Here is a 10,780-nt window from a genome sequence, read left to right as displayed (position 1 = left end):
AGTACATGCCTTAGACCGCTCGGCTACCGTGAGCGGCCGCTCTACTCTCTACCACCCACAATTTGAGTGTTAACGCTTCCAGCTTACAGAAATGCATGTCTTAAAAACAGCCGATTCAACACGAAGGCGACATTAAATAATCCCAACAAACTAAGGGCCAATACAAATTTACACGACCTACGACAAGCACACCGATCACGGTGGCCGCATGGACTGCCTTCGCCCGCTTGAATACGGGGGTCGTGGGTCCGAATCCCACTCAATGCATGGATGTCTGTGTGCGTTTATTCTGTTTGCGCTGTCCTGTGTGTAGGTAGCGGCCTTCAGACAGGCTGATATCCCGTCCAAGGAGTGTATACGATTACGAAGTTAGAGCCCAACAAAGGGCTGCAGAGCCACTGATGACTAAATGATGAATGATGATAAGTGCACATACAAATTTTATTTCTAAACACCAGAGATCCAACTATTGCCAAGTTTTAAAGAACGACCGAGAATCCGATCTGCAGTAGCTCAAACTCACATAAGAACAACTGCCATTTTGGCAAAACTGCAGCTGATTATGACTACAGAATGGTGTCGAATACAGATGTTGCTAAAACTGCGAAGATATTTTCAATGCCATGAACAGCAAAGATGGACGCGATTCATGTTTGGCTGATCCAATTGCTGTTATCTCCCTCCGTCGGCGTCATACCTGATGCATGCCCTAAAAAAACTGTAAGCACAGGGCACGGAAACCTGTACGTGACAACAGCACGCATTCCTACCAGCCTGAATGCATGCTATTGTATTCTGCCTTTGTTCTCAGGTCACTGCCAGCAACCGACAAAGAATTCTGCTAACACTTTCGGAATCAGTCTCTTCGTGAGCGTTGGCAAATGAAGGGAGCTCTCCGACGGACATGCGCAGTAAGGTCGGGACCAGTCCACGTGCGGCAAAGCCAGAAACTCAATCCGAAATCATAAATCGTTATTTTGTACATAGAAACAGTAGTACAGAGTGTTTTGTGATAACCAGGGCCTGCATTTTGATGACATGTAATCTTTTTTTTCTTGTATCCTATGCGATGCTCTTAAATATATAAATCCCAGATATGAGCTGCTGCTTACAGAAATTAAATTTTATAGGTAATTTTTTGTCATTTTTTGACATTTTTAGGTTTAAGGTCATTTCTTCACTTTGAGGGTAATTTTTTGGTAAATTTTTTGTCTTTTAACGGTATTTCTTGTCATTTTTGGCCATTATAGGGAATTTCTCTCCATATGTTTTCTTAAATGAGAATAACATGGAAGCTAAGTGTTCTTTCTTTTCTCCTTTAGGTCATTTTTCTGGATTTTTTCGGTCATTTTATAGTTCAGTTTTTGAATATTTTCAGGTCATCAACATCCGGGCCCAGGTGATAACATATCTTTAGCATACCACCAGGGCGGCAGACACTTGCTCACAGTGAGGCGAATATAACACAAAACTAAAAGCAGCTAGACAGAATTAATGGGTTTTGCGGACTTCGTCCATCGTCCGGTATTCTAAAAACCAGAGAACAGAACGTTTCGGAAACTGGATGTGTTTCCATCCTTATGTGGTTGGGGCATAAACCTACTCCGTTGGGTCCTTTAGTAACAGTTAATCTCAATCACTGGACAACCATGTCAGATTCACTACAGCTATTTAAATACCTGACACCGGGCTTAACGCTTAGTAAGGTAAAGTTATCCCTCTGCTTATTTAATTAAACATAACGCATGAGGGAATGGAGGTACAGCTCCATCATTCTTTACCTCAGCACTGGACGGAGGTGAGCAGTCAGCTTCACACCCCGGCCGCTTTACTGCAGGGGAAAGGGCAGCTGTACTCATTGGATACGATGCTGGAAGTGGACGTTTGGAGTAGAGAAAAATCTCTTGCCCGTACCGGGAATCGAACACGGGCCTTCCACACCGTAGCCCGGCTCCTTTGTGAATGGACATTGGGATGGTTAAGTCCAGAAAGCATGCATATAGCGAGAGTTCAGAAAGAACTGTCCTGAAGGCACGTGACCTTCCGGAGCTCTGTGAGTCTGACACTGCCAGCCAGTTCGTAAGAGATAAGAACTTGTTACCAAGTTTAGAAAATTCTAAACCAAACAACCCATATACCCCTTCAGGGCTTCAGTTAATCATGTCCCGAACACGCACCTCACGACTTCACCACAAGGAAACAAACGAGATATGAAATGTACTCCACCGCTGTATTTACAGCCTGCTGAATGCCGATTACGTAAACAACTGAGTAATAAGCTGAATTCCATCTGTTCTCGAATTCTGGGCTGAGGGCGCAGTGCCTGCGCATTCGTCTTTACCGCTGGTTTCGTTGGGAGTGGAAGAGTCTCTACGCAGAACTAGAGTAAACGTAAAAATGTTAACGTTTTTCGCCCAAGTTCAACTTAAACCTTCCAATCAGCTTTCTAAATTAGAAACAACAACAATTCGCCGTGCCTAATTCGTAGCGACTAACCGAGCCAATCTTAATTTTTGTTTCCACAATGATAAATCATTGTGGTGAAGCTCTGTTGGGGATCTCTGTGTTATCCTTGCCCGTTTGAGACCGAACGAGCCTCCCTGAATCGCTGAGCTCCCTAATTAATTATAAATCATATTGCGGAGTGTATGAGTGACTATAGACGGCGTTTAGATTGGTAATCGGATTTACTGCACATTTTAACACTCAACTCGTAACTGGACTCTACAGTTCACTGTCACACACAGGCTCGTGTTCTCAGTCACGGCCTTCACTGCGCTGCTTGGTAACGGCTACCAACAGTGGCCATTCCTCGGCTCCCGGGCTCACGTCCTAGCAAGCTGACGGCAATCTCACACCAAACTCCTACTCTACTAACTGTCGTCTCAGGACTGTCTCGTAATGGCAGCTGATTCTCGTTATATAGCATCTCCACGGACTACACAGAAAACACTATTTCCAACAATTACTCCATTGTTGACCGTTAATACCTGATCCCAGCCCTTTTGAGGTTGAAATTGCTTTTGAAAAACTGAAAAGGTATAAATCGCCAGGTAGTGATCAAATTCCGGCAGAACTTGTTCCAACAGGAGGCGAAATATTACGTTCTAAGATCCACAATCTAATTACTTACTTCTATTTGGCATAAGGAAAAATTGCCTGATCAGTGGAAGGAGTCTATTATTGTGCCAGTTCACAGGAAGGGTGATAAAACTGACTAGTAATTGTCGGGGGAAATCACTGCTATCAAACTCCATACAAAACTTTATTCAATATTCTTCTCTCAAGGTTAAGTCCATACATAGATGGAATTATTGGGGATCATCAGTGTGGGTTTCGATGTAACAGATCAACTACAGATCAAATGTTTTGCATTCGTAGGGGCGATCGGCACGAGACGTTCCTTAGACACGTAGGCCCGTCACTTTGTTCCACGTTCTAACGTGAAGATAACTGGCTCTTTGAATGTAATGTCGTACAGTTGGGTATACAGGTTAATTCCTTATAAAGGTACTGTTGTCCCCGTGCTTAATTAATTAATTATCAAGATATGAGAATATGTGGGGGAGTGACCTCGGCACTAGATGGAAGTGAGTGGTCAGGCTGACGTTCCGACCGCTTTGTATTCAATGAAAAAGCCCCGGTACTCATACGACAAGAGGGTAGATATAGCCTAGAGCAGGGCTTCTCAACCGCGGGGCCGCGGCCCAGTAGTGGGCCCCGGGCATCAATTATACTGGGCCGCGAGAGGCTCTTCTGGAATTTGACATTTTCATTTCCTACGCACTTTTCATGAATAAATATTTTATAGCGGAAATATTCTGAGGAGAATAATATTTGTGTCGAGAAGCTTAGACATAGAACACCTAAATCTGTGTAGCAAATGTCAGTGACCAAGCCGCATATTTTTAAACACGGAAGTATTCATGAATGATAGGGAATTTTCAGACATCCAAATCTTTCACCTTTCGGGAAAGGCAATACCGATGTTTATTACCAGTCATAAAAATTGCCTGCAAGCCGATTACAACAATGGGCGGCATATCCTCTGTTCTCAGAACTGAGCGAAATAACATCTGTGTTGCAAATGTCAGTGACCAATCAGCAAGGAAGTATAAAGAAAATGTTTCCACTGAAACTGAAGATCAAGGCAGTCTGTATCCGGTTCTCAAATCTAGTAATACTGAATACAGTTTCTTCGCAAGTTCGCATTGCAGTGTGTAAGTGCTTTTTCGAAACCTGAGTGATTTATATTTTAATATGAATAAGAGACAGGGGACTTTGTTTAATTTTGGTGTTAAGAAATCTCGTATTGAAGGTGTTTGTGACGCAACAAGTAGTGATTCATCCACCTCAAGCCTATATAGCGATCTCCAGGATGTACAAAATGAAGGGAAAACCACCAGTACACAAAAGAAAAAGTCTGTATCCATTCGTAAGTACATGGACAGCTACTTAAAATGTGGCTTCATACAATGCCCTAACACTGACCAACTGCCACGATATCAATGTGTCATTTGTGCTACTGGTCTGGGAAATGAAGCTATGAAGCCATCGCGACTTACCCGACATCTCAACACAAGACATTCCGATCTAGTCAACAAACCCACTGAATTCTTTATGCGTAAAAGAAATGCACTTAAAGTAAAAAAGAAAACTATTTACCACGCTTCAACTACTGACACTTCACTTCTGACGGCATCCTATTTAATATCACTACAGATAGCTAAATGTAAAAAAACCATATTCCATTGGGGAAGAACTAGTTAAGCCTTCTTTGATTGCTGCTTGTAATGAAGTATTAGGCCAGCCTCTCACTGCCGTTTTTCCAAACCAACATCATTAAAATCAATTTAATAATACAATAATCAATTTTACGCCGAATAACATAAGTTTTTGGTGATCAACATGGGATATGTCAATGAAAATTAGCACAAATTAATTTAATGATGTTGGTCTGACGAAACTACAAAATGCTACAAGATTCCATTAGTCCAGTGATTAATAACTAATTTAAATGTAATTTTATGTTTGTCAACATGCCACACCGTATACATATGTGTACTAATACTATTTATGATTATGCTATAATTAATTACTAATATTACGTTAGCTTAATGCATGAACTTTAACAAAACTGGAAAGGTATTTACGAGTAAATTTGTTGGGACTGGGCCCTGGTCTTATAAAAAATAACCTACTGGGCCGCGGTCTCATAAAGGTTGAGAACCACTGCCCTAGAGCCAGTCTTGATGCCCTTGCCGGGAATCGAACCACAGCTCTCCAACTCGCTGCGTGACGCTATAGCAACTGACCTATCCCGGCTCCTTTAGTGACATATGTTATATATTTTGCACCATCTGGTTTCCGGTTAGACACAACGTTTCGGAATCTGGTCCTGCCTCTGTCATCAGGTAAAATATGAAATGGAGTGATATGGGTCCCCGTCAGACAATATAGATTAGTTCGACGTAATGGATACAGCAGAGAATGTTCCAAATATTTTCCCGATGACGAAAGCAGAGCCATAAAACAGAACATTGTGTCTTTTAATCACGGACGAGAGAATGAACTACGTCATTTCCGTGGTAGAGAAACTTTTAGGCTAGCCCAGCAGACAGCTGCCTGTATGCCTGTATACACTGCATCACATAGCACAAGACTACAGTCACCATATTAGCCGCGATAGCCTCCACTGCATTAAGCTGCAGCGCGGTTCCGTCGCACTGTGGCGTCCTGCATGTTCAACAGGGTCTCCGATATGGCGATTTTGATTCGCACTATATGCTGAAAGTCTCCTAAGGATGACGTAACAACCTACATCACTATCAGATGGTAACGTAGCCACGGTACTATAAGCTCCCAGGGTGCAGTGGCGTCTGACGCCCTCACTGACCCACTTCCATTTAACGAAAGATCTCGACTTGGTAACCACACGCGCCTCTGAGGGAGAGGGTGGCGCAGCGGGCAGGAGACACAGAGACGCCATGCGGCCGCCACCTACCACGCCATTCATCACTCTCGTCAGAAGTCAGACTGGTAGATGGATGAACTGGAAAGGGTTTGGAAGGAAGCCATCGTGTCCTAATTTAGTTACTCTAAAGGAAAAGGCCTGGAGGGACTTAGGTAAACCACGATAACCTATGTCAGGGAAGCCTGTGTCCGAGTAGAGATTCGAACCAATCACCTCCCGAATACAAGTCAAGAGAGTCACGGCTAATCAACACGTTCTGTGGCGCCGTGAAGTCCGACCAACATTTCGGTGGCAACAGCAGACATTACAGAGGTTTTCGAGGAACCGGCTGCCTCTGTCTTCAGGGTAGAAGTCTGTCTGCCCGTCCGTCTATCCAGGAACTCAAGAACCGTCGGAAAAATTTCAAAGAAGTATGAAATTACGGAGTCCCGCAAATTTTCCGGCACAACCCATTTCTTTGTTAGAACCGGACATTACCGGACACTTAACACTGAGACCTACGCGCGTCTGCGCGCATCTTGAATGCAACTCGCTGAATGTTTGTCAGAGCGGAGAAATATTATGGACAAAAGTTGTAAAACACGTATTGCGTGCAGTGTACATTTCTCGCAAGTCCTGCCTCGTTCCACGTGTCTAAACAAAGACGAAACAGCGCTATAACACGGTTATGCAGCGAGCATTTAGAGGCCCGTTCTTCAGTTTTCTAACTTTCCGATCCCTACATGTAAATTAATTTTCAGGCGTGACGTGAGCTCCAGCCAGGGAGCCGTGCACTTAACAGAGGTGACGAGTATGGTCTCTGGCGGCAGGCAACCGATGTCGCAGTTTTCTCTTCCCTCCGGTCTGACGTCGTTCAGGCGTTACGAAATCGAGTCTTAATCCATCTCGACGCTTCCAGACGACCGATCGCCCCCGGAGGGACTATGGAGGATGACAAGGAGACAGGCGAAATACTCCGGTAGATGCACAGATGTCGGGGGAGCGACCCTGTCCTGAGGGGCAGGAGGGAGGAGGATACGATGATGGAAAGCTGTGCAATTTGTCGGTAATTAATTGACGTAGCTAGTAATTACTGTGGACGTCCACCGACTATACAGAATGATGCAGAATTCGTGCTGTACAAGAATCGTTAGTTATGGGTATTTCTGGGCCCACGGCACACAGTGCAGGCAATGGCACTCATTCTTCGCGCGGCATACGGCTGCTTTCTTTGTCAATACCGAAACTTCATACAGGGAATAACACTCGAACTCAGATACTAATGCTTACGTGCTGACGTTCTGGACCGCACCCAAAATCTCTACCGTGACACACATCGCTTCATCAGCTGTGGCAGCCGTACATACTGGTAAGGGTGCGCAGTTGTTTTCATAACACTGGGTAGTCTCTATTAAGTACGAAGGTAAGAAGCAAAATTACGTGCCTGACTGCATTTTGGTGGGGGCACACGGCAGCTACAAGCCGGAAGGTTGCAGGTTCGATTCCCAATTAGGTCATTGGATTTTTCAATTGATCTAATCCAGCTGCACTATGGCCCTAAGTTCGACTTAGCTTCTAATAGAAATGAGTATCAGAAATTTTCCTGGAGGTAAAGGGCGGCCGGCGCTTAGGGATAACAACCTCACCGCCATCTGTGAGCCGAATGTCTAGAAAATGTGGAAACCTCGACGTCTCAAAACCATATGGGCCTCCACGGCCTGTTACAAGGTTAGCTTTATCACGTGACTGCCGTGTTCACAGTTTCAAATCCGGAAAGAGAAAACTGATTACAGCTTGGCGAGATTCGACGCATTCGTGACTACGCGCAGGTTCGTCACTGCATCTCTCACTGGTCTGGTTGTCTTCTGCAACATTCTACCAGGTCACATGTCGTGCGGATCAACAACTGAATGGCTGCATCGTTACGACGACACGCCCACGCCGCTCTAACAACAGTGTTACCTCCTGGGATGTAACACCGTGTAGTAAACAGGAGCTGCTGTATCCACCGTCCGTTTCAGTGCGGAGTGCTGCGAAGAACACCCTGTATAAGACATTCTAGATTCCAGGTTCTCACAGCAGCGACGACCACCATTTGTCTTTCGGATACAATGCCGTGTAGAAAAGCCAAAGTCAGCCGACGTTTCGCTGGAGTGTACTGCCTTTATCTTCAGGGTCCAAATGGAGACAGGCCAAGCGAGGAGTGACGATCTATCGATCTAGGTCTGTGAAGCGAAACCGTCTCGTCACAGAGGCGTATATGGGAGCGCAGTCAACTCTCTAAGCATTCACTCAGCTCTGTTCTACGACCGACTGGTCAATGCTGTGTAACGAAACAATTCTTGTTTATTGTGGGAATCACACGTAACATATATGCGTAAATGCAGAGTGTTGGCAAAATGCAAAGATTTTTGGTGTTAAAGCAGGAGGTACACATAATTACCAGCGTGATTCAAAGCACTAACTAAAGAAAACGAAACCAACACTTCAGAAAGTACATACCACAGGGTCATTCACTCGGAGGCGGCCCCCAATTAAAAATGATAAATGACGGAATGATTTACCGATCATGATAGAACTTCATATTGCCACGCGATTGAGTGTAACTACAGACGGAGTTTGGACTGGTTTGACTCTTAAACAACCCGCAACGACATTTTACAAGTCATTATCACACAGAGACTAGTGTTCTCAGTCAGTCTCCACAGTCGTTGCTTGGTAGCGGCTTCAACGGCGGACGCTCCCCTTCCTCTGGGTTCCCGAGCTGTCTCTAGCCTCAGCTACTGCAACTCTCAACTGAATGTTTGCCTCCAAACTCTCGACTCCCCTCTAGACCCTCGGACTGATAACGGCAGCTGGTCCTCGTTATACAGCCCCGGTACGGACCGCACAGAAAACAGTGTTACCAAGAGCTCTTCTGTTGTTGCGTACGTATCTGCTGCGACCACCGCGTGATGGATACTCAGCTGTTGCCTAGCAACGGCCTTGTTTATATCCGTTCGCTAGCAACGGTTGTCTCTACAGGCTTCACAATTCTGCTTTACAACAGACATGCCATAATACTGCGTGCATTGCAACAAAGAGCCAGTGTATGCCTGCCCGGGTCGCACCATTTCCTTCAGTCTCCAACCCAAGCGCCTCTACCAAGTGTCACGGCGGTGAGTGTTCAAATTGCAGTCTTCAGTAACGCCCGCCCCTTGACTCGTAACCTAACAATCCCGTTGTCTACAGCTGTCAGTGTGTGTCGAACTAGTAACATTTAGGCTACTGTGGTTAATCATTTTCCGTGAGGTGGGGTGAAACTGAGTTCATTTGGTACGTCGGCCACTAACTGCACTACTGTACCAGCCCCGCATGATAGATGATGAGCGTGGAACAGTCGGTGGAATGAGAATTGGAAGGGGAAACCGAAGTACTCGGAGAAAGCCAGCCCCAGTGCCACTTTGTCCACCACAAACACCATATGACCTGACCTCTGCTGCAACCCGGGAAGCCGCGGTGGGAAGCCTAAGCAATGGCATAGCACCAGGCTACCCTAGGACGCCAAATTTCAGAGCCCACCCCACCGGAAATGCCGTATCATGCCAACTTCCGTCGATCCTAACAAATCAAACTCAACAGTTCAGTGTGCTATCACGCCAACCCTGCGCCAAATAGGCTCCTTTATTCCAGGAATACCAGTGGCGTTCTTAGCGAACCATCGACCAGCCACGTTGCTCTGTGGGAACAACTCCATTCAAATCAATGGTTTCAGCAGCGACCCCAGCCAATCCCGTCTGAATGACTAATTGCCGTCCAACTAATTGCACTCCAGAAAAAACGAAACAAATAAAAGGTAAGAGGGTAGGCTTGGTGCGTCGTTTGTTACGGAACGGCGACATTCGCCCTGACCTTCCAGAAGGGAAGAGAAGCAGGCATGGGGGGTCCTCATTTCTCAATGCCACTGTTTGCGCTGGGCCGGCAGCAGCACCATGTCCTTACGGCGGCTGGCTTTGTCTCCGCGATAATTAAAAGTATACGTTACTAAAGTAATCAATCATTCCAGTATTATTAATTACTCCTCGCTTGGAGTTATAACATCTTAGTGGCAACTATATGTGCCCTCTGCCTTAACATTAAATAGACACCGTTTTAACAACACAGTGTATGTGTGAGTTCTGTAAGGTTCTCACAATAAACAGCGACTGTTTCCCCGAACAGCATTAACCGGTTGGGCTTTGTTGTTGAGACGTAATGTGCTTCTTGTGAGGTAGAGACTGAATTCTTATATATTATTTGGATGTGTATTTGTGTGTTCCATATGGTTCTCACAATAAACAGCGACTGTTTCCCCGAACAGCATTAACCGGTTGGGCTTTGTTGTTGAGACGTGATGTCTTTCCTGTTCGATTTCTTTTGTTTAATTCTCTGGAAAACACATGACTTGTGGCAAAAGAGTACTGAACATAAAACGTGTGTTTAATTTGTCTCTGAAACTCTTGTCCGAAACATTCTCCGCTCAGACATTCAGCGAGTTGCGCTCAAGATGCGCGCGCAGACAAGTCTCAATGTGAAGTGTCCGGTTTTATTCACAGCTGGCATGTGTCGACAAATGTTAACATATTTGTCAGATCTGCAGGCTGAAGAAGGCTCTTTCAGCGGTTCGGTGGACAGATAGGCAGGCAGACAAACGTGATGGAAGTTGCAGCAATCGGCGATTCCTCGTTCAGAACGCGGCAGGGCCAAGACAAACGTGCGACACGCGTCCACGTAAATCGCGAGAAGCGCCTTCAAGAACCGAGACTCTTCCGGCCCTCGAGGCGAAGTGCGATTTATGATTAATGTCTT

The sequence above is a fragment of the Cryptotermes secundus genome, unplaced genomic scaffold (assembly GCF_002891405.2).
Source record: "Cryptotermes secundus unplaced genomic scaffold, Csec_1.0 scaffold833, whole genome shotgun sequence".
Lineage (NCBI taxonomy): Eukaryota > Metazoa > Arthropoda > Insecta > Blattodea > Kalotermitidae > Cryptotermes > Cryptotermes secundus.
The sequence above is the reverse complement of the archived record's forward strand: the minus strand, read 5'-3'. Positions refer to the sequence as shown.